We start from the raw sequence: 21088 nt of genomic DNA, 5'->3' as shown, positions 1-21088 counted from the left end.
TGCTCCTTTATCATATCCACTTCACTCTTCAACTTCTCTATTAACTGTTTGCATATACCACACATTCACCAAAGCTATTCACTCAACTGTAATTCCAACTGGAAAGACCCCTAAAGTACCTCACCAAGAGGATCAAAGGGCTCAAACAGATGCCATATGCTGCCTGGTTAAAGAAACTCCAGTTCTACTCAGTGGCATACCGCCTGCTCAGAGGCGATCTGTGCCTGACGTATAAAGCCATGTCCAACCCGGAATTAATGGACATGCTGCACCTCAGAAAATCCAAATCCCATCGAGCTACTTGCTCGAGAGACTTGAACCTCAGCACTGAAATAAATAGGACATGCTGGAGGGACAGATTCATAACCCAGAGGCTCCCTTCACTCTGGAATAAAATCCCAGTCCAGGTTAGGCAGAGTCCCTCATTGACTCTCTTCAAGAGGAATCTTGATGAGTGGATGGGGGATCGTAGGTTTACCCCGGGTATCACTTCTGTGTCACTGTTAGACAGAGGCACAGTATAATAACCTCGAAAAAGGGCATAGCAAAATTAATTTTAAAATGGGTGGCGAAAGCCAAACACACTCTGGCTAAGCTTATAAATGCTCTAGGGCAGATAGCCTAGTATGAACCTATGAACCTATGAACTCTATAACCATTTTTTATTATTTCCTCAACTCCTATTTTTTACAAATAACATACTCCTCTCTGGTGAAATTCACCCCAACCCAGGAGCCCCATCTTCCCCTCTCAGCCACTTACCCCTTAACAACTCCTCTACCTCCTACTCCCCTTATAATTCTATTCACTCTCATGCATCATATTGATGCTCCTCAGTACACAAAAACCTATCTACTCACTAAATATACAAAGCCCCACTAATAATATCACTGACCTACACACATGGATAACCCATACTCCTTGTTTTCCCGCCTTTGCTCGACTAGTTAAGACCAGTATACAGGCTTTGCTGTATTCTGGGCTGTGTGTAGTTACTGTGTTGGCCATTGCCTTACTTGGATAGAAGGAAGTTTCTGAGCTCACCAGTGGGAGTGGGGAGCCTTTAACAGCCTATCTTTCCCTGGGGGAAGTGACCTCAGCACTTGAGCTGTAAATCATTGGTTGCTTTGGACCATTTCTAGCTCTTTTCAAGTTCCCTGTATAAAAATCCACCTCAGGGCGTTTTTTTCTGGCTATATACCCAAGCAGAGCTCCACGTGGTTTTGCAGAGGGGTCCTGGCAACAGAGAACTGAAAGAAGTGACCACTTTCCAGATTTAAGTATTTTCTGGCTTTTTTTATCTGCATTGTCCTCTCTGGCTTTCATTTAACTAGATATAACTGTTGTTGTGTCTATCTGCTGATTTCTGAAGTATCTGCACTTAAAAGTAGCATTTTGGTCGACTCTGGTCGATTAATACTGTTTTTTTGTTAATTTAACTGCTGAGGCTGCCCACTAAAGTGTGCTAGCCTGTGTAAATCGATTTTACTGTTTGCTTAATTGCATTCCTGTGTGCTTTCCTGAAAAAACAAAAAACAAAAAAAAATACTCCTTGTTTTCCCGCCTTTGCTCGACTAGTTAAGACCAGTATACAGGCTTTGCTGTATTCTGGGCTGTGTGTAGTTCCTGTGTTGGCCATTGCCTTACTTGGATAGAAGGAAGTTTCTGAGCTCACCAGTGGGAGTGGGGAGCCTTGAGCAGCCTATCTGTCCCTGGGGGAAGTGACCTCAGCACTTGAGCTGTAAATCATTGGTTGCTTTGGACCATTTCTAGCTCTTTTCAAGTTCCCTGTATAAAAATCCGCCTCAGGGCATTTTTTCTGGCTATATACCCAAGCAGAGCTCCACGTGGTCCTGCAGAGGGGTCCTGGCAACAGAGAACTGAAAGAAGCGACCACTTTCCAGATTTAAGTATTTTCTGGCTTTTTTTATCTGCATTGTCCTCTCTGGCTTTCATTTAACTAGATATAACTGTTTGTGTGTCTATCTGCTGATTTCTGAAGTATCTGCACTTAAAAGTAGCATTTTGGTCGACTCTGGTCGATTAATACTGTTTTTTTGTTAATTTAACTGCTGAGGCTGCCCACTAAAGTGTGCTAGCCTGTGTAAATCGATTTTACTGTTTGCTTAATTGCATTTCTGTGTGCTTTCCTGAAAAACAAAAACAAAAAAATACTCCTTGTTTTCCGCCTTTGCTCGACTAGTTAAGACCAGTATACAGGCTTTGCTGTATTCTGGGCTGTGTGTAGTTCCTGTGTTGGCCATTGCCTTACTTGGATAGAAGGAAGTTTCTGAGCTCACCAGTGGGAGTGGGGAGCCTTGAGCAGCCTATCTGTCCCTGGGGGAAGTGACCTCAGCACTTGAGCTGTAAATCATTGGTTGCTTTGGACCATTTCTAGCTCTTTTCAAGTTCCCTGTATAAAAATCCGCCTGGGCGTTTTTGCGTGATTGGGCGCATAGCGCAGCAGCGGTTATACAGGTTTAAACTATTTCTGGCTCCGCCAAGTCTGCTCTTCAATTTTTCCCTTAGAAGCTCTACTCAGTCTATTTAGCTGTATATATTAGCACTTGTTTTCGGAACTTCTATCCTTAGCAAGCACTCATAATAAAATAAGCACTCTTACCCTAAAGTAAGCACTACAGGCATCCACTACCCCCTGTGAATACCCACTTCCCTTAAAGGCACAGCACTCCTTATAATATTCTAGTATGTCGAGTGGTAGACCACTAGCATCCTCTCTTGTTCAGCTGGTTAATCTGGGAATCTTAAGACAATGTTACAATTGTCTCATGTACACAGACAACCCTCTCCTCCTTCCTACTAACACATATACTTGTGAGAGATGCAACTATATAGCCAGACTGGAGGCTGAACTCTCTCAACTCAGGACTGGCAAGACCAGACAGGAGGAGAAGGTACCCACACCCAAAGCAAAACCGGTCACACATAAAACCACCACTACTACAAACCAAACACATAAGAACACAAAGACATACTCGAGGCTCTTATAAAAACTTACCAAAACAACAGAGGCATCCAAAGCAGACACCCAGAAATACACCCCACAAAATGCAACACCTACAACACATACCTCAAGCAACAGGTGTGTCACACAATCACAGCCCCTAAGGCAAAACACTATGCCAGAGACATTAGTAATAGGTGACTCTATAGTCAGACACACCGACGTTCCACTTACCAGGCTGAATAAGGAGAGGGTAACGGTGAGCTGCCTATCGGGAGCAAGGATCCGCCACATTACACACGCACTCAGGTCACTCCAAAGCAAGTACAAGTATGATGCAGTCATTGTCCATGCTGGTGTGAATGACCTGAGACGCACCTCCCTGGACTACATGAAAAGAGACATTGAGGAGCTCTCCGATTATGTAGCCCAGACTGGTATGACCCTGACCCTGAGCAGCATCCTGCCTTCACCAAGAATGATGCCTCAGTACAAAGACAAAATGATCAGTTTTAACAATTGGCTTAATCACTGGTGTCATTCTAGGGGGATCCAATGTCTGTCAGCCTGGGATGACATGCTGGACAGGCCACGTTGCTTCGCAAGGGATGGCTTGCACCTGTCACCACTGGGCTTCCGGATACTGGCCAAGGCTCTTGCCACCCCCATAGTGCCTTTTTTAGGCAATGCTCAAAAGACAAATCAACCTCCATAAAAACAAAAATGGAAAAAAATTAAGGGTAATGCTGCTCAACGCCAGAAGTCTAAATCTCAAGATGCAGGCACTCGAAGCACTTCTCAGTATGGAGAACATCGATGTCTGTGCAGTAACTGAAACCTGGTTCAAGGCTCCTGAGAGCACTCCAGCGCAACCAGGCTATACCTCATATAATGTGTTTCGGCCTCAAGTTCCAGGCCGAACCACAAAGGGAGGGGGAGTGTCCATTTTCATAAAGGACACCTACACCTCTCGATTGGTGGCTACCCATGAAGCATCAGAAACCATACAAGTTTTACTCACCATAGGCAAAACTGCCATACAACTGGTCGCATGTTATAGAACACCCTCCCAATCCCAGGAATCCCATCAAGCATTCCTGAAAACACTGGAGGATATGAATGTCACACCAAACACCATCATATTGGGTGACTTCAACTACCCCAACATAGACTGGGCCCACTATTCTAGCCCTAACACCCTAGCCGAAAGATTCCTGGAATTCATTAACTCAAATGCTATGGAGCAACTGGTCACTTCTCCTACGAGGAGAGATAATATACTTGACCTGATTATCACAAACATGGGGTCCAAATGCTCCGCACCGGATATAAACCCCTCACTAGTAAGATCTGATCATAAACTGATCACGTTGGATGTACATATCCCACCCCCACCCCCAGAACAAAAGACTACAGTGAAAAACTTTTCAAAAGCTGACTTTGCGCTCCTTAAGTCAGAAATGATATCCTTTAAGCCTACTGGGTTAATGGAAACCACATCCCAAAATGCTGAATCCTTCACAAAAGCCTTCTACGGACATCTCCAAGAATGCATGGATCAAGCAATCCCAACTAAAACCAAGACCCTCTCCACCAAGGGAAAATGCCCGGTTTGGTGGACCCCGGCTATAAACAAACTGTACAACAAAAGAAGGAAGCTACTGCAGGACAAAGCCAAATCCCACAAGGGAAAGGCTTCCCTGATCAGCACAAGTAAAAAACTACATTCTCTCATAAAAACATTTAAAGCAAACTTTGAGAAAAAGATTGCCAAGGATACCAAAGACAATCACAAGGCCTTCTTCAATTATGTCAGAACCTTGGGAGGAAATTCTCAGATATGCTCTGAGTTAGTACACAACGACAAAAAATTCACTGACCCTACCGACATTGCCAATATTCTGGCAGATAGGTTCAGTGCAAATTTCTCCCCTCCCTCACCCCCTAAAGATGAAGTAATTATCCCTGCTGAATGTAACCTACCTGTCATCACAGACATACAGGTGAAATCAGCACTCAACAAAGCAAAAACACAGCATCTATGGGACCCGATGGTATCCCCGGTTGCGTGTTACGTGAACTTCAAGATGAACTAAACCCGCACCTAAGAACGCTATTCAATCTTAGCCTCACTACAGGATATGTACCTGAACACTGGCGTACAGCAACAGTGGTCCCACTCCACAAAGGGGGAAATTCTACTGACCCTGGTAACTACCGCCCCATAAGTTTGACCAGCCTGATCTGCAAGGCTATGGAAAGAATCATCATGGAACTCATAAATGGCGACATTGGGAATCTGCAGACCCTTGATCCCACCCAGTTCGGTTTTGTAAAAGGCAGATCCTGCCTCTTAAACCTGGTTGACTTCTTCGAGACAGTCACTAGTGCCATCGACGAGGGCAAGGCTGTCCACACTGCCTACTTGGACTTGGCTAAAGCCTTTGACACGATACCACACTCTGGCATCATAGACAAGCTCAGCAGCCTAAATGTAAATCCATATGTCACAAGATGGGTAGCAAACTGGCTAAAAAACAGAACCCATAAGGTCAAAATTGCTGGAGCCATGTCAGACTCAAAACCAGTCATGAGTGGTGTCCCCCAGGGATCAGTCTTGGGACCACTCTTATTCGGCATTTACTTCTCAGATGTGAAAGCAAATATGGGAGGATTATGGCTGACAAAGTTTGCAGATGACTGCAAATTGGGTGCCATAGTTGATTCACCTGCTGACACACACATCCTACAGAAAGGTCTCACTGAAACGGACAACTGGTGCCGGAATCATGGCCTCAAACTTAACGCCAAAAATGTATAGTCATCCCCTTTGGGAAAAACAAAGTACCCACAAATTATCACGTAGACAATAACCCACTGAATACGGAAGAAGTAATCAGAGACCTGGGGACTCAAGTCGATAGTGACCTCTCCTTTGACAACCATGTTGTCAAAGTGGTCAGAAAGACATTCTACCTTGCCCATCTCATCATGAAGGGATTCTCATCCAGATCAAAGGAGGTCATTGTACCTCTATATTCCTCCCTTGTCAGGCCCATGATTGAATATAATGCTCCATTTGGGATGTATCTCACCCGGCACATGCAACAACTGGAAAGACCCCAGAAGTACCTCACCAAGAGGATCATAGGTCTCAAACATGTGCCTTATCCAGCTAGATTAAAGAAACTCCAGCTCTATTCAGTAGCATACCACCTGCTCAGAGGTGATTTGTGCCTAACATATAGGGCCATGTCCAACCAAGAACTGATGGACATGCTCCATCTCAAAAAATCCAAATCCACCAGAACCACGCGTGCTAAAGATTTCAACCTCTGCACAAATATGAATAGGACATGCTGGAGGGATAGATTCGTAACACAGAGGTTACCCATACTCTGGAACAAAATCCCAGTTCATGTGAGACAGAGCCCTTCATTGGCACTGTTCAAGAAAAATCTCGATGCATGGATGGGAGATCGCAAGTTTACCCCGGGAGTCACCTCAGTGTCACTACTAGACAGAGGTATAGTTTACTAAATAATGGGGTCCCATATGTGTCACTACTAGAGAGGCGCAACTATATAATACGGGGTGGCGGAAGCCACATCACTGTTGGCTAGGCTTATAAATGCCCCCGGGCAGATAGCCTAGTACACTACTATGAAACTATGAAACTTCCCCTCAGATTCTTTCCATACCTGAAACCTGGTTCAAACCACACATCACAAACAAAGAGATTCTCCCATCTAGTTATAATATCTATCACTATGACAGATTCCCTAAAAAAGGGAGTGGAGTAGCCATCCTCTACTCAGACAGCCTTAATCTCTCACCTATTGCCATCCCTATCCTTGACTTCTACACAGCTGAATTACTCATCCTTAACTGCCACCTTAACCCACATAAGCAATTTGCTATCACTTCCATTTATATCCCCCCCCCCCCCGGAAACAACATCCCCTTCCCAGAAAGTATTCTATCCTGGTTTTCCCATAACATACACTATGAAACCCTCATACTCAGTGACGTTAATATAGATTGGTCCAAACTTACAACAGACTCTCCACAATTTAGTTTAAACCTCCATGGCTTTCATCAACTGATAACATCACCCACTTGCTTCAATAAGACCTCTACCACCAGCTCCACTATTGACTGGATACTCACTAACTCCCCCAACCTTTACCATAGCCCAACTACCTCATCCAACTCCCTAAGTGATCATCTCCCCACCTCTATTCTAAGGCACTTTAACCAACCACCCTAATCCCACCTTTATAGGCACTGTCGCAAACTTACTAACTTTAATTCCACTCAGTTTAACTCTATACTATTTAATATTGACTGGTCCTTCCTTTGGCATCTTCCTCCTGATGAAGCAGTTAGTAAATTCAATTAGAATTAAATCTAATTATGCTCCCTGGCTAATCAAGGAAACTAGATCCCTTATGCACAAAGCAAACAATGCTTGGAAAGCCTGAGTTAAGAAGAAAGAGCTACCCCTACTACAATATTACCGAGAACTATGGAATCGCGTCAAGAAACAAACCAATAAAGACAAAAAAACTACTATAGCTTTGCCCAACTCAATAGCAAGTCCAACTCATGTAAGTTTTGGTCAGCTCTTAATAATATTCTTTCTGCCAGCTGCCCTTCCAACACCTCCCCTTCCCAAACATATCTCCACTAGAGACTGATAGCCTCCTCAATAGATGCTTCCTTGATACAATACAAAAACTCACCCCCTCCAACCCAAACTCTTCTTCTACCCCTTCTCCCTCCAACACTGTCTCTTCTTCTACTCCTTTTCCCTCCCATCCACTTAATAAAAACCTCTTCTCATTTCAACCCATTTCCAATCTTACATCAAAACACTTCTTTAAAGGTTGAAACCCTGCTTTACCTCCACAGATAATTGCCACTCTAGTTTCCTCAAACTAGCTGCTGAATCTACAGCCCATCCTGTGTCCATTTTCATCAACAGGTCAATTCAAGAAGCCACTGTACCACATATTTGGAAATCTTTTTTCACAATTCCCCTCCGTAAAGGAGGAAACTCAACTAACCCATCTAATTACAGATACATTGCCATCCTATCTCCTCTGTCTGAAATACTCGAAAAATGCATCCATTCATAGTTTCTCAACTTTCTCCTCCAGCATAACCTCCTCACTCCCACTCAGCATGGTTTTTGGCCAAACCAAAGCACAACTATTGCCCTCCTGTCATTTACACATGCTATTGCTGTGGCCCATGACAACAACCCACTCATATCCTGTCTTTTCCTATATCTTTACAAAGCTTTTGGCACTGTCTCTCACCCTTTACTACTAACTAAGCTGGTAAATCTCAACCTATCAACTTCCTTCATATCTGGTTCTCTAGCTATCTCTCTTGCAGGCAGCAATCCGTCAGATGGCTCTCATCCTGCTCTCCCTGTATTCCAGTACCATCTGATGTTCCACAAGGCTCCATCTTGGGTCCCCTCCTGTTTAATATATTCACTAATGAACTATACACACGCTGCTGCCAACAATCCACCTCATCCAATATGCTGACGACTCTACTCTTATCTCCACCATCAGCAACATCTCTGAACTTCTTACCCTAAACCAAAGTACATTCTTATCTACTGAAAAATGGCTATCTGATAATCTACTCATTCTTAACCCAAAGAAGACCAAGCTATTGCTCTTTCTCCCCCAGTCCCTTTCTCATCACAAATCTAATTTTACTATTACATCCTCTAATAACACTATTATAAAACCTGAAACTCAAACTAAGCTCCTAGGTGTCATTACTGATGATGTACTTAAGTTTCACCTTCACTTACGTCATGTATCAAAAGGACTCACCAGAAAGTAGGATTACTATATCGCAATAAACGATTCCTAAACTCCAATGCTAGACTCTCCCTGGCTCAGGCCCTTCTCCTTCCCCTCTGTTCTATATGCTGCCTCAATTCTAACTAATATTCAAGCCACAACCTTGCTCAAACTCAAACAAAAATATCACAAAATAGCTTGATTCATTATGAACTCTCCCTACAATTCTCACCTCTGCCAGGGTCTAAATGCCCTTCAATGGCTCGAACTCCCCCAACCACTTATGCTATCACAATTTCAAATATATAAACCATCAACATGCCCTGCTCTACCCTCCCTCATATCCCCTACTCCCCATCTCGGACCCTACATAGCTCTAACCAACAACTCTTAAATATCTATCATCCAAAAAAAATAGTGAGTAAACTTCTATATAAATGCTTTATTGCCCAATCTTGGAATAAACTCCCTATACATATTCACTCCATTAATCACCCACAACACTTCAAAAAATAACTTAAACTATATCTTCTCAACACCAAGACTTGCCTTTGCCATGAACCAACCCAAAACTCCATTTCTCTCTTGTTTCATACTCTCACCTCTAGACATGCTTACAATACCCTCCCCCTATCTTTATATTTGTATCTACTATAAGGTTACCTAGTTAACACATCTCCTCCATACCATATACTTGTATAATGTGTTAAATAATATTGTTAATCACCTTCAACAAATACTATTTAGCTTATGTAGTAAGTGCTTGTCTTTTTTTTTACTTTTTTATGTTTTCATTTTTTTATTCTAACTTTGTACTTTACTAAAGTGTGTACTAACATATTCCACTGTAATATATTTGAGTGTGAATATTATTTTTAATATGAAAACTTCTATGTAATCTGGAGCTTTTCTCCTCAGATCTCCAATGAAAATAGGCTACCTGCCTAGTTAGACCAATCTGGTTAACAAATGTCAATAAATAAATAAATAAATTACAGTGAACACTCTTTTGAGCAAAAGTTGTTGTTTTCATTGGAGTTTTTGCCAACAACCTTGTGTATGGGATCATGGTGCAATGTGGTAAGGGAATTTGCCCTTACCCCATTCTTGTACTTTCTCAGAATTGGTGTAGGTAATTAGTAGAAGGTGTGTGTGTGGGGGTGCATGTGGGTTTGTCCCCCTGAAAAAGAATTGGTTTTAATGTTTTTAATCAATTATGATTCAGTCTAAAATGATTGTTTTTTACATAGTTCGCTAATGTGAGTGTTCAATGTTTGATGAGACACTTATAGATATAGACACATGGGTGTGTTCATATACATTGAATACAGCCAGCTGTAACACACTGAATATTGATATTTTTATGTCGAAACTTTGTATGTCGACAAGCAACTATGCATGTGCCAAGAAACATCCATAAAAAGGCAAACAAACAAACAAACAAACAAAGCACCCCCTGCTAATTATGTATAGTAACTCTGAGAGAGCACAACATGGGGTAAGGGCATATTCCCAAACCCAGAAATTGTTTGATCTCAGATACCCGCCAACCAGCCATTTAGTCGATCATAAGCAGCCGAATAAAAGGCTGTCAACCAAATAATCAATAGGATGCAACCCATACATACATAATATATATATATATATATATATATATATATATATATATATATATATATATATATATATATATATATATATATATATATATTATCTTACAAGAGCTTTCAGTCTTGTATGTCACCCATTCCTTATAACCATTTGCTAGAAGCTGGTATACTTGTATTAGCCCACAAGTCTCCTCTCAATTTCAAGATTATTTTGAATTAATCAGGTAATCTGGACATTCATATCCTCTGATGCCCCTTTATTTAACAGTGTCCTTTAAGGTTCTGAGCTTCTTATCTGTACCTTATACTTTACACTGATGTCATGACAATACTATGCTCAAGCCCAGCACCTTCTGTGCTACAAAACCCACTTGAAAAAGACATTTAGCCACTTACAATGTGGCTTAGCAGTAATACAATTTCTTTTGAACTCATCTAAAGCTTAATCTTGCTGTCAAAAATAGACCAGAGACTCTCCAAACTTCCAAGTATGTTATAAATTAAAGACCTCAGCAATAATCCAACTGAAACAACTATTTATTTTACATATTTTGACAAATGCTTTGAGCAAACTCTGAACTTTAAATTTTATCTTGGAAAAAAATAGAAGTATTAAATGCATACTATTCTGAGGATTAATGCGTCATACTTTCCTTTGCTGCTAGATCCACCATAGGGAAGAGTATCCTATTTGCCAACTTGAATATGGTTTTCTTTTGATAGCTGCTACTTCTAATAAAAACACTAAAATGCTAGAAAATAAATTCAACAAAATATGTAGATTTATTACCCTTTCCTGTAGCAAGGAAATCACTGTCATACAATCAACAAAGCCAACTAACTACCTACTAAATAAAGAGCCAACCTTTTGCTAGGATCTCACTTATTAAGCTAGTAGAGTCAGAAACGTTATCACCACTAACAGATAAACTGACCTCAAAAATCTCTTCTTATAACTTTAGACAAACTAACTCAGTTCAATTTCACACACTCTAAAAACTGTACTAAAATGCACTAAACACCGCATCTCAATTTTTTTACTTAAACTGTGGCAATCACTACAATAGCATCTAAAAGATTTAACCTCCTGTACCAGTTTCTGGTGCCAGCTGGAAGCACAGCTTAGCAACGAAGCCCAATGCAGTTGCTTTCACTCAGGTCACATCATCTCACCACTTAATGCCTTATATATACCATTCTTCCTCTTAACCTAATTATTATTCTGCATCATGAACATCTCTGTTTCTTTCTTTTCACTGGGTCTGTTTGCTATTTCAGTCAGAAATGCAGCAGTTCTGAACTGTCTCAGTTATTTGTACATCGTGTATATAATAACTTCTTAATTAAAGCATTGCCTTCAATACTGTATAAACATTTTGCTTTACTCTTTGAAACAATGCAAGTCTGTTCTAATGTTTCTTGTTAGCACTGATTTGATGCTCTGGCTTGATGATAAAATCTGTGTAATATTATGCTACTTAATTTATTCCAGACAGAACCTGAAACAGGTCTGTTGTATTGTGTTTTTTCCATATAGACAAGTATAAATAAAATAAAATAAAATAAAACAATACAATGTCTAATTACAACACTGCCAATCTTATTTTACTTTTTTGACTTCTGTTTTTCATTTTTAACAGCATTTTAGTGTTCTAGAGAAAGAGGACAGTAAGCTCATGATGGTAGATATTTAGGTCTGACATTTAGCTATACTTTGGCCATGTTGTGAAGTTGTATGGGCATGTGATGTCAACTCTACAGGTAATGAAACCTGCTCAGAATTGCAAACACTTGGAGAGGTGGACATCATAATTCTGAACCTCTTAATGCAAGAAATGTGGAAAATGGCTAAAATAATAGGACAATGCCCAAAACTAGGGAGATATTTAAAATATAGCTCTTATAAACTTAGAAAGCTGCTGGAATAACATAACGTGTTTGCATACATTTTTCTGAAGGATATGAAGTCTGAAACTCATATATGTAATTATTTCATTATTATTTAGTAACTCATATATGTAATTATTTCATTATTATTTAGTGACTTCAATCCACCCTTATACCCACAATTAAAACATTTTAAAGCTATAATGGAGAATAAACCTAGAGCTGAGCTCTCAAAGAATAAAATTGCATATAATCTGACCAAGGAAGAATACAGGTTATTAAGGGACATAAGAGTTATGAAGCCAAATAAAGGTGGAGGTTCTGTTATTATGGATAACATTCTATATGAAGCCAAAATGATGGAAATTTTGGGTAATTCAGATAAATATGTTAGAGCCTCTATTAATGAGATTAATATTGGCAATAGGAAAATATATGTGGTACTAAATGATCTGCTTTTGGAAGGCTCAATAGACGTTGAAACTTTTAAATATCTTCATGTTGAAAAGCCTAAGGTTCCTACCATTTTTGGGATACCAAAAGTGCATAAAGCTGTGGAAAATCCCCCTTTGAGACCTATAGTTACATCAGAGGGCTCAGTTACCGCTCCTATGGTGAGATGGTTAGATGTAAAATTAAAGGCCTTATCCATGGGTGGACAGGGGACAGTGAAAGACTCATGGGATTTATTGCGAAATATAACACAAGAGATTTATGATGAAAATATTATTTTTATTACCATTGATATAGTGGACCTATTCTCATCTATACCACATAATGAAGGGATGAGGTGGTTTGAAGAAGCTTTGAGAAAATATGGTAGATTTAATAATAATGATCTTTATCTCATTTTAACCTTGGTGGATTTAGTGTTAAATAATAACGTCATCCATTATGAAGGAGAGTTCTTTAAACAAATTCAGGGTGTAGGAATGGGGGCAAGATGTGCCCCCACATATGTCAACATTATCTTAACAGCCTGGGAGGACAAATATATTATAAACTCAAAATATGCCCACAATTGGAAGTTTTACAAGCATTTCCTGGACGATATGTGTTTTTTATGGGTTGGTTCGGAGGATGAATTTTTGGAATTTTTTAAGTATATCTCAGAATCTACTGATTTTTTAAAATTTACTTATAAAGATGACAGGAATTTTTTTAAATTATTTGGATATTACTATAGGTAAAGTAGATGATAGTTTTTATTCAAAGATTTTTAGAAAGGCAACATTCTTTAATTCATATTTGGCTTTCAATAGTTCCCACCCCTATCACCAGAAAAAAGGTATAATTAAGGGGCAATATGTGAGGGGAAGCCGCATGACATCGAGAGAGAGTGACTTTGATGAAGAGTGTAAGATTTTATTTAATATGTTTATTGATCGAGGCTACCCAAAAGACCTCGTAGAGACTATAGAGAGAGAGGTCAGGGAAGCAAGATATGATAAATTTAAACCCATTTTAGGTTTAAAATTAGGTTTGAAAGAGACAAAGCTTGAAAAGCATAACTATGAAGGTACAGGTAATTTTATAGTGGATTATAATGGTAGTGCACCCAAAATAAAAAGATCCTGGAGGAAGAATGGAATAGGTTTGGACAAATTTCAGACCTGAAATGTATTTTTGAAGAACCTTTGAAATATACATACAGAAGGGACAAACGTTTAAAGACAATATTAGAGGGTAAGTACAATATGAAAAAAGTTAAGGAAGGAAAACTAGGAACCTTCAAATGTGGAAGGTGTTCCCAATACCCCTATATTTGTACAAAGGAAATTATTTTTATAGCGTGTAGGGACAGATTGATTCAGAGTAAATACTTTACTAATTGTGATACCTCTGGGATTGTGTATTTAGGGTTGTGTGACCATTGTGATGCATTTTATATAGGGAAATTGGAAAGAAAGTTAAAAAACAGAATATACGAACATTATTATGAGATTAAAACAAAATGTACCAATAATGCTTTATATAGACATAAACTGAATTGCCAGGAAGCTAAATTTAGCTTCTTTGTGTTGGAAGTAGTAGAAAAAGATGCAAGGGGTGGTCCATGGGAAACCTCAATTGAATATAAAGAGCTATTGTGGCAACTTTTCCTGGAGGCGAATAAACCTCCAGGTTTAAATGATGCCATTTCTTTGGCACCTGTACTTAAGCTGAGATCAGCTAAGCTCTAGTTATTTTCTAAGCAATATCATTCTACTTTTATATGTATGTGTCACAGTTTCATTTTAATATTATATTATATGTTTGAAATGCTTAATGATTATGTTTTATTGGATTTAGTTTGTTTTTAACAGAGGATGCTGCTATTAAGACCTTGTTAGTATACATTGTTTTAGATTAATGGATTTTTATTAACCGATTTTTTATCTATTAATGTGATATTAATAATGTTGTAAAAATTAAACTATTAAAGTATTAGGATTGTAGTCTGAGAATTAAGTACTATGCTGTATTTAATGTATGTGCTGAATGTCTTATACACTCTAGCCCTTTAAATATATAGGGGTCCTGCTTTTTTCACTTTAATTAATTGTTTTAATTAATTGGAAGAGTATAAAAGGAGGGGTATGTTTAGGTATGCATTTGTCTCCATCTGATGAAGTTGTTGAAACGAAAACGCAGTGTTTGTGGAATTGCGTTAGTGGGCTGAAAAGTCGTTTATGTTTTGCGCTTTGGTGGACTGAAGAGTCATTATTTATTAAAGCATTTCATGTGGACTAAGGATTTGTGCTTTCTTCGAACTGTTCAGGTTTTGTAGTGTTTGGCTGACATTGGAGCAGTGATTCCTTTTGGTTTTGGTTTTGACTTCAATCTTCTGTGATTTGCCAGAAAACAACAGATTTTATGGCACACCATCCAAATATTTGAGGTAAAAATCTGGACATTCTGCAAAAATCTGTACAGCTGAGAGGTACTGAAAAAGCAAGCCTATCTGCATGCATTCAGGATTAGTTCACTGTCTAGAACTGACTCTTTTTATGTGTTTCACAAAAACTACTTGTTGCTAAAACAGATAACGTCCACATTTCTCATCATAAGTGTTTTTTAAAGTTGGATTTTCCAGCCCTATAGCTAGGTATTTTGGCAGTTGGTATATCTGATTGAAATAATAAAGCTGACACATGATAATTTGGTTTCTGATATTTCAATTTTAACATTTTGCTATACTGTTAAAAGATACTATAAGATCTAAAGCTGCAGTCTAACAGCTACTTGGCTGCCTTAGGGTATGAAGACCTGGTTAGTTTTGTAGTCATAAACAGAAATGATGAATGGAGGTGACAGGAAAACTGTAGAAATGTCATCTTGCACATAGTCTGACTGTAACCTCTTTGAACCGTAATTAAATTGAGTTTAAAGGAACAGTAAAGCTCCTAAAAGACAAGCATCGGGTTAAGAGCTACAAAATTGTTCATAATATTTCCTCTTTGTGAAAGCTGAAAATAAATAGCTACATATTCTAAAGTAAATGTGAACTATAAAACTTCATTAAAATAACATTCTTTTAACTATAACCTCGAGACATGGCTTATATTATCAATACAGTTATTATTCAAGAAAGTTATGATACACTGTACAGAAGTAAAGGAATGATGGAACGTTCCTTTCAATAAAATATCCTGAAGTCTAAGCTACTTAAAACAATATATTCATACTTTCTTGTGAACTACTGAAATTATGGACCTTATATGTACATCATATAAAAGCAGAAATACTTTAATCATCCAACTTGCTCAAATGACATATTACTATTTACTTTTGTTCTGCTCATCTGAAGCTTCTTACATTTGTGTGTGCATGTATGTATGTATATATATATATATATATATATATATATATATGTGTGTTATGTATGTATATATATATATATATATATATATATATATATATATATATATATATGTATATATATATAAAGAGAGAGAGAGAGATTTTTTATATACACATATTTTTTTTTTCATCTCAGTGACCAGGTGATGAATCTTTGGAGTAGCAGCCCAATGTAAAACTAAATATAAGTTAGATGCTTGACTAGCAAATAGATATAAACTGGTTGATAACAATAAACAGTGCAAGTTCCTCCGTGTCCTGCTACTTTTACACGTATCAAATTGCTTGCAGGCAAATAAAACTATTTTATACATAATTTCTAAATGGAAAGCTAATTTTAGAATGTTTTAAATTCAAACTGCTTTTACATTTTAGTGAGTAGTCAATTTTGATTACTGAATTAAATAACAGTATCTGCAGACAATATCTTCCTTCAGGATCTCTCCAAGTCATTTACAGAGTTGGAAGCTACAAAAACATGTTTTGCATTATTTTAGAATCTCTACCTGGCAATCAGCAGGTTATCACCAGAACTCCTACAGCTTTCAATACAACTTTCCCCACAATCACCCACACAGGAACATAACTGTCCAGGGCTTACAAGACTGCCCCTTCCACCCAGCCTCAGAAGTCGTTTTCCCCACCTTTCTGCATACAATTACATCTGTTCTGCTAGGTGGATTTGCAACCTAAATAAATATTTTTCAGTGCAGACAGTATGTAAGATTGCCACTATTCTTGCAAGATTGCTTTATCCACCCAGACTCAAAAATCGATTTTCACTTATTTCTGCATACAATTACCTCCCTTCTGCTAGGTGGGTTGCAGACCTCCAGTAGTTAAGCTACTGCTAAAGTAGCCATTTTACTTTAATGCATATTGACATGAGCAGCTTGCCCTGACTTTAATGTATGGCTTTCTTACTCACTCCACTTCACTGTCCTGTTGAGATATTCACATTATTTTTGAAAAACTGCACACACACTGCTAGTTCCCTTACCTCCATTGTCTCTGTTTTTCTTAGGCTAATACCTCCATTTGTGAGGGGTTCTAACATGCTCTGTTCACCCTTGCTACCCTACCCTGCCCCCAATTCCCACAAACCTTTCTCCTTATCTAAATGTATACTGAACATATCCCCTCCCTTCCTCAATCCTCTTCCTACATAGCCTCACCAATCCCTGCTACTACCTCATCATCCAATAACAATCATACATACCATTTACTGTTTTATGTCACCTTCCCTGCACACCTATGCTTCTCTACTTAATCACTTTAATCTTCTCTATTGTTCTAACTTTACAATCTATACTTTTATTCTCCTCAACATGTACAATATTCACGTCTTCCTCTTCAGAAAGTCCTTTCTTTCATAATATTGAACCAAAGCTTAATACCCACAAACCTTTTATTATCCACATCACCCACTTAATCATTCTTTTAATACTTCCTTTAATTCTAGGTATCACTTTACCACACTGCAATATACTCTACATTACTATAACCAACTATACTCTATTAAGATCTCACCCTCTGTCTGTCTCTGTAATAAGGGACCATCCTGCCTGGCATCTCAAGCAAGCCACTTCTACTCTCATCTGTTTTTCCCCAATCTTCCTCTCTTCTCCTTTAACATCTTTTCTTTTTCATTCAACTATACTTGCACCTTAACTAGTCTTCTCTATCTACCATGTTATCCGTTTGCATCTTCAAGTCTCTAATACTCATTTTATGTCACCTACTGCAGTACTGACTCACTTTTTTCAGCCTCACACACTACCAGCCACCCTACATATACTCAGGCTAAACCCGACTTCATATATATAACCCCTCAACCTTATTTAATATGCAGCCAGTTCACCTTTTCAAATACAAAACACCTAAGCATTCAGTTCACTTTGACATAACCTGGAATGATTTCAAATATGTTATAATAAAAAAAAGAACTAATCCTAATCGTCTCTTCTTTACAATAAATCTTTATAGTGACATCCATCCCAACACCAGCCTCTCAGCCTCATTCATTCCACCATCCTCTGCCTTAACTCCTATACAACACCCACTGAACTTTTCCTTACCTCCATTAACATTCATAGCTTTCTAAACAAAGTTACAGACCTACAAGCATAGTTTCTTCAATACACACCAGATATAGTTGTCATTACTGAAACATGGCTAAAACCCCATATAAAAGATTCTGAAATTCTCTCCCCTCGCTGAAGTATAATTTGATGTGAAAGATTACACATACACAAAAAAGTAGGCATTGCAATTGTATGTTGTAATTGTCTAAATTTGTCATCCCCGAAAACAAACATGCCAACCTTCCAAAATGCAGGACTTCTTATCTCTCTTTTCAATATTAATAAACACAACAAGCTTTGTATAGTTGCCATCTATGTACTTCTAGGTATTAATATTAACTTATAAGAAGAAAGTTTTTGCTGGATAACTACAAATATTACTAGTGAAACTATTATCTTAAGCAACATTAATATCCAACACCACAGCTACTAATCTTAATTTGTATGGGTTCAAACAGCTGAAGCTGATCTCTTCCCCTACTCAGCTCAACAAAACAAATAATAAAAATTCTATCTTGTCTCTGATCCCAGCAAGTATGCTGTCTCAGGGATGTTACCTGATTCCCATCGTAACCACCACCCTATATTCACCAACAGAGAAATCATCCAGCAGCTAAAAAACATCAATAAAGAACTGCCCAAAATCTTTCTGACATTCATTCTGATACACTCATCAATCCACTAAAATCTGTTAGCTGGTCTCCACTCAATACTCTACTCCTACACAAAGCTGTCAACAAATTTAACACTATATTTGTGAATGCTTCAAATACCCTTGCCCTACTAGAAATAAAAGAGTAAAAAATACTCAACCCCCTGGCTGTCTCATTCTACAAAAATTATCATGCAAAAATGTGACAAACCATGGAAACAATGGCACACAGATAAATCCCCTGAAACCTTATATCAGTACAAGGAGTTATGTAACCTTATCAAGGAGCAAATTCACCTAGGCCAGAAGAAAATATACATATATGTGTATATATATATATATATATGTATATATATATATATATATATATATATATATATATATATAATCATAAAAAAATCCAAAGAAATTCTGGAGCTCAGTTAAGAAAATGTTTCAACCCTGCTCTCCTTCCCCATTAAACCTCTATCAGAAACAACTACCAAATTTTAACCCTTTATTTGACATCTTAGTCAGTCTTACCTCCAGCTATCCTCAATCATTTAATCTAATTCAAAAAAACTCTACTAATTTTAACATTCATGCCTTTAATCTCCAAGCTGTCTTCACAGCGTATGTTAAACAGTTACTAAAGAAACTTAAATCTATTCTCCTTCTGCTGATGATCTCCCTGCTATCCGAGTACCTCAGTCTTGCTGCAGACTATAGCATACTCAGTCGCATTACTCATTAACAGATCTAGTCAAGACTCCCATGTCCCTACCCTGTGGAAAAAAGTCATCATTACTCCCCTACATAAAGCTGACATCTCTAACTTTAGGCCAGTTGCCATCTTGTCCCCTATTTCTAAGATCCTGAAAAAGTATAGTCATAAGCAACCCCTTGAGTACTGACTACAAAATGATCTCCTAACCCAACACAACATGGTTTCTGATGAGGCCATACTGCCATTAGAGCTATTCTCAAGTTTCGCAACAATATTAATAAGGCTAGAGACCCAGGAAAGTTTATCTCTTCTGTTTTTCTAGATTTCTCAAAAGCCTTTGACACCATATCACTTGCAAAACTTCTGACTCAAATGTCCTCTCTGGGCCTTTCCAAACCAATTCTTCAATGGTTCTTTAACTACCTATCTGAAAGATATCGATCTGTCAAATTGCTCTCTTCTTTCTCTCTCTCCTTTTCTCCTAGCTAAAACAGTTGTTCCTCAAGGTTCTATTCTTGGTCCACTGCTCTTTAGCATTTTAATCAATAACCCATATACCTCCTCTCAGCAAGCTTGCATTATTCAGTATGCAGATGACTCAACTCTCATCTGGCAGCCCACTACAAAGACAGTCCATGGCACAAGATGCCTTCAACTCAATTGAACGGTGGCTATAGCTTGTCTAGCAACTTTGTTACTAAAATTATAAACGACAAGACACTATCTTAACTTGCACCATTTACTGTATATACTGTTGATAATCAATACCTTGTTACTGTATTAAAGCCAACAACCTGTAATGTTGTTTACTATTGCTGCAACTTTGTATCTCTATTTATCATGTAGATGATGTGAAGCTTTTCTCCCCGGGCATTTGCTGAAAAAGGACCTGCATCCAGTCGGAATTTCCCACTAAACAAATGTAAATAAATAAATAAATATCAAAAAAACTTTTACTTAATCCCAAAAAGACTAAATGACTACTATTTTTTTCAAAGTCCTATGCCAATGTTAAAAGTAACTTACACGTTACATTTTTAAACGATACAGCTATAAATGTATTTAACTATACCAAACTGCTTGGAGTCATATAGACGACAACTTAAAGTTTGATCTTCAATCCAAAACTGGAGAGGAGGGTTTAGGGGAACCACACTGATAGAGAAGTCAATGACAAAATGAATAACTCCACTGGCAACAAAAGTTTAAATGCTAACTCATACAGTCAGATATTCAATGGCTTTATTGAGAAGGTCTATCTGGACCCTGTGCTAACAAAGCAAAGAAGGAAAGCATCCGTGAATATGATGAGGAAATGAAGTGGGAAGGAGGAAATGGTTTAGACTGGTAGAAGACTTAGGAAATCTATGGGAGAACCAGGAATGATTTATTAGGGACCACTTGAGCAAATATGCATTAATAGGAAATGGATGATAAAGGTAGGAAAAATAGCTTTGTTAAAACTAATGTCCCTTTGTACTTCTTTCAGAAAAGGGGGAAAGTATATAGTTGT

At 38.2% G+C, this 21088-nt stretch overlaps 1 protein-coding gene and 1 pseudogene across 14 annotated transcripts in view; one reads left to right on the top strand and one right to left on the bottom strand.

Annotated features, from left to right (window-relative positions):
• LOC122793158 (transmembrane protease serine 11D-like) overlaps positions 1–21088 on the bottom strand; it is a 971710-nt gene that overhangs the window by 808904 nt on the left and 141718 nt on the right. The window lies entirely within an intron of this gene.
• Positions 13614–21088, top strand: part of LOC122792754 — a 115435-nt pseudogene continuing 107960 nt past the window's right edge.

The sequence above is a fragment of the Protopterus annectens genome, chromosome 2.part0 (genome assembly GCF_019279795.1).
Source record: "Protopterus annectens isolate FY-2018-M chromosome 2.part0, PAN1.0, whole genome shotgun sequence".
In the NCBI taxonomy this organism is placed as follows: Eukaryota; Metazoa; Chordata; order Ceratodontiformes; family Protopteridae; genus Protopterus; species Protopterus annectens.
The sequence above is the reverse complement of the archived record's forward strand: the minus strand, read 5'-3'. Positions and strand labels throughout refer to the sequence as shown.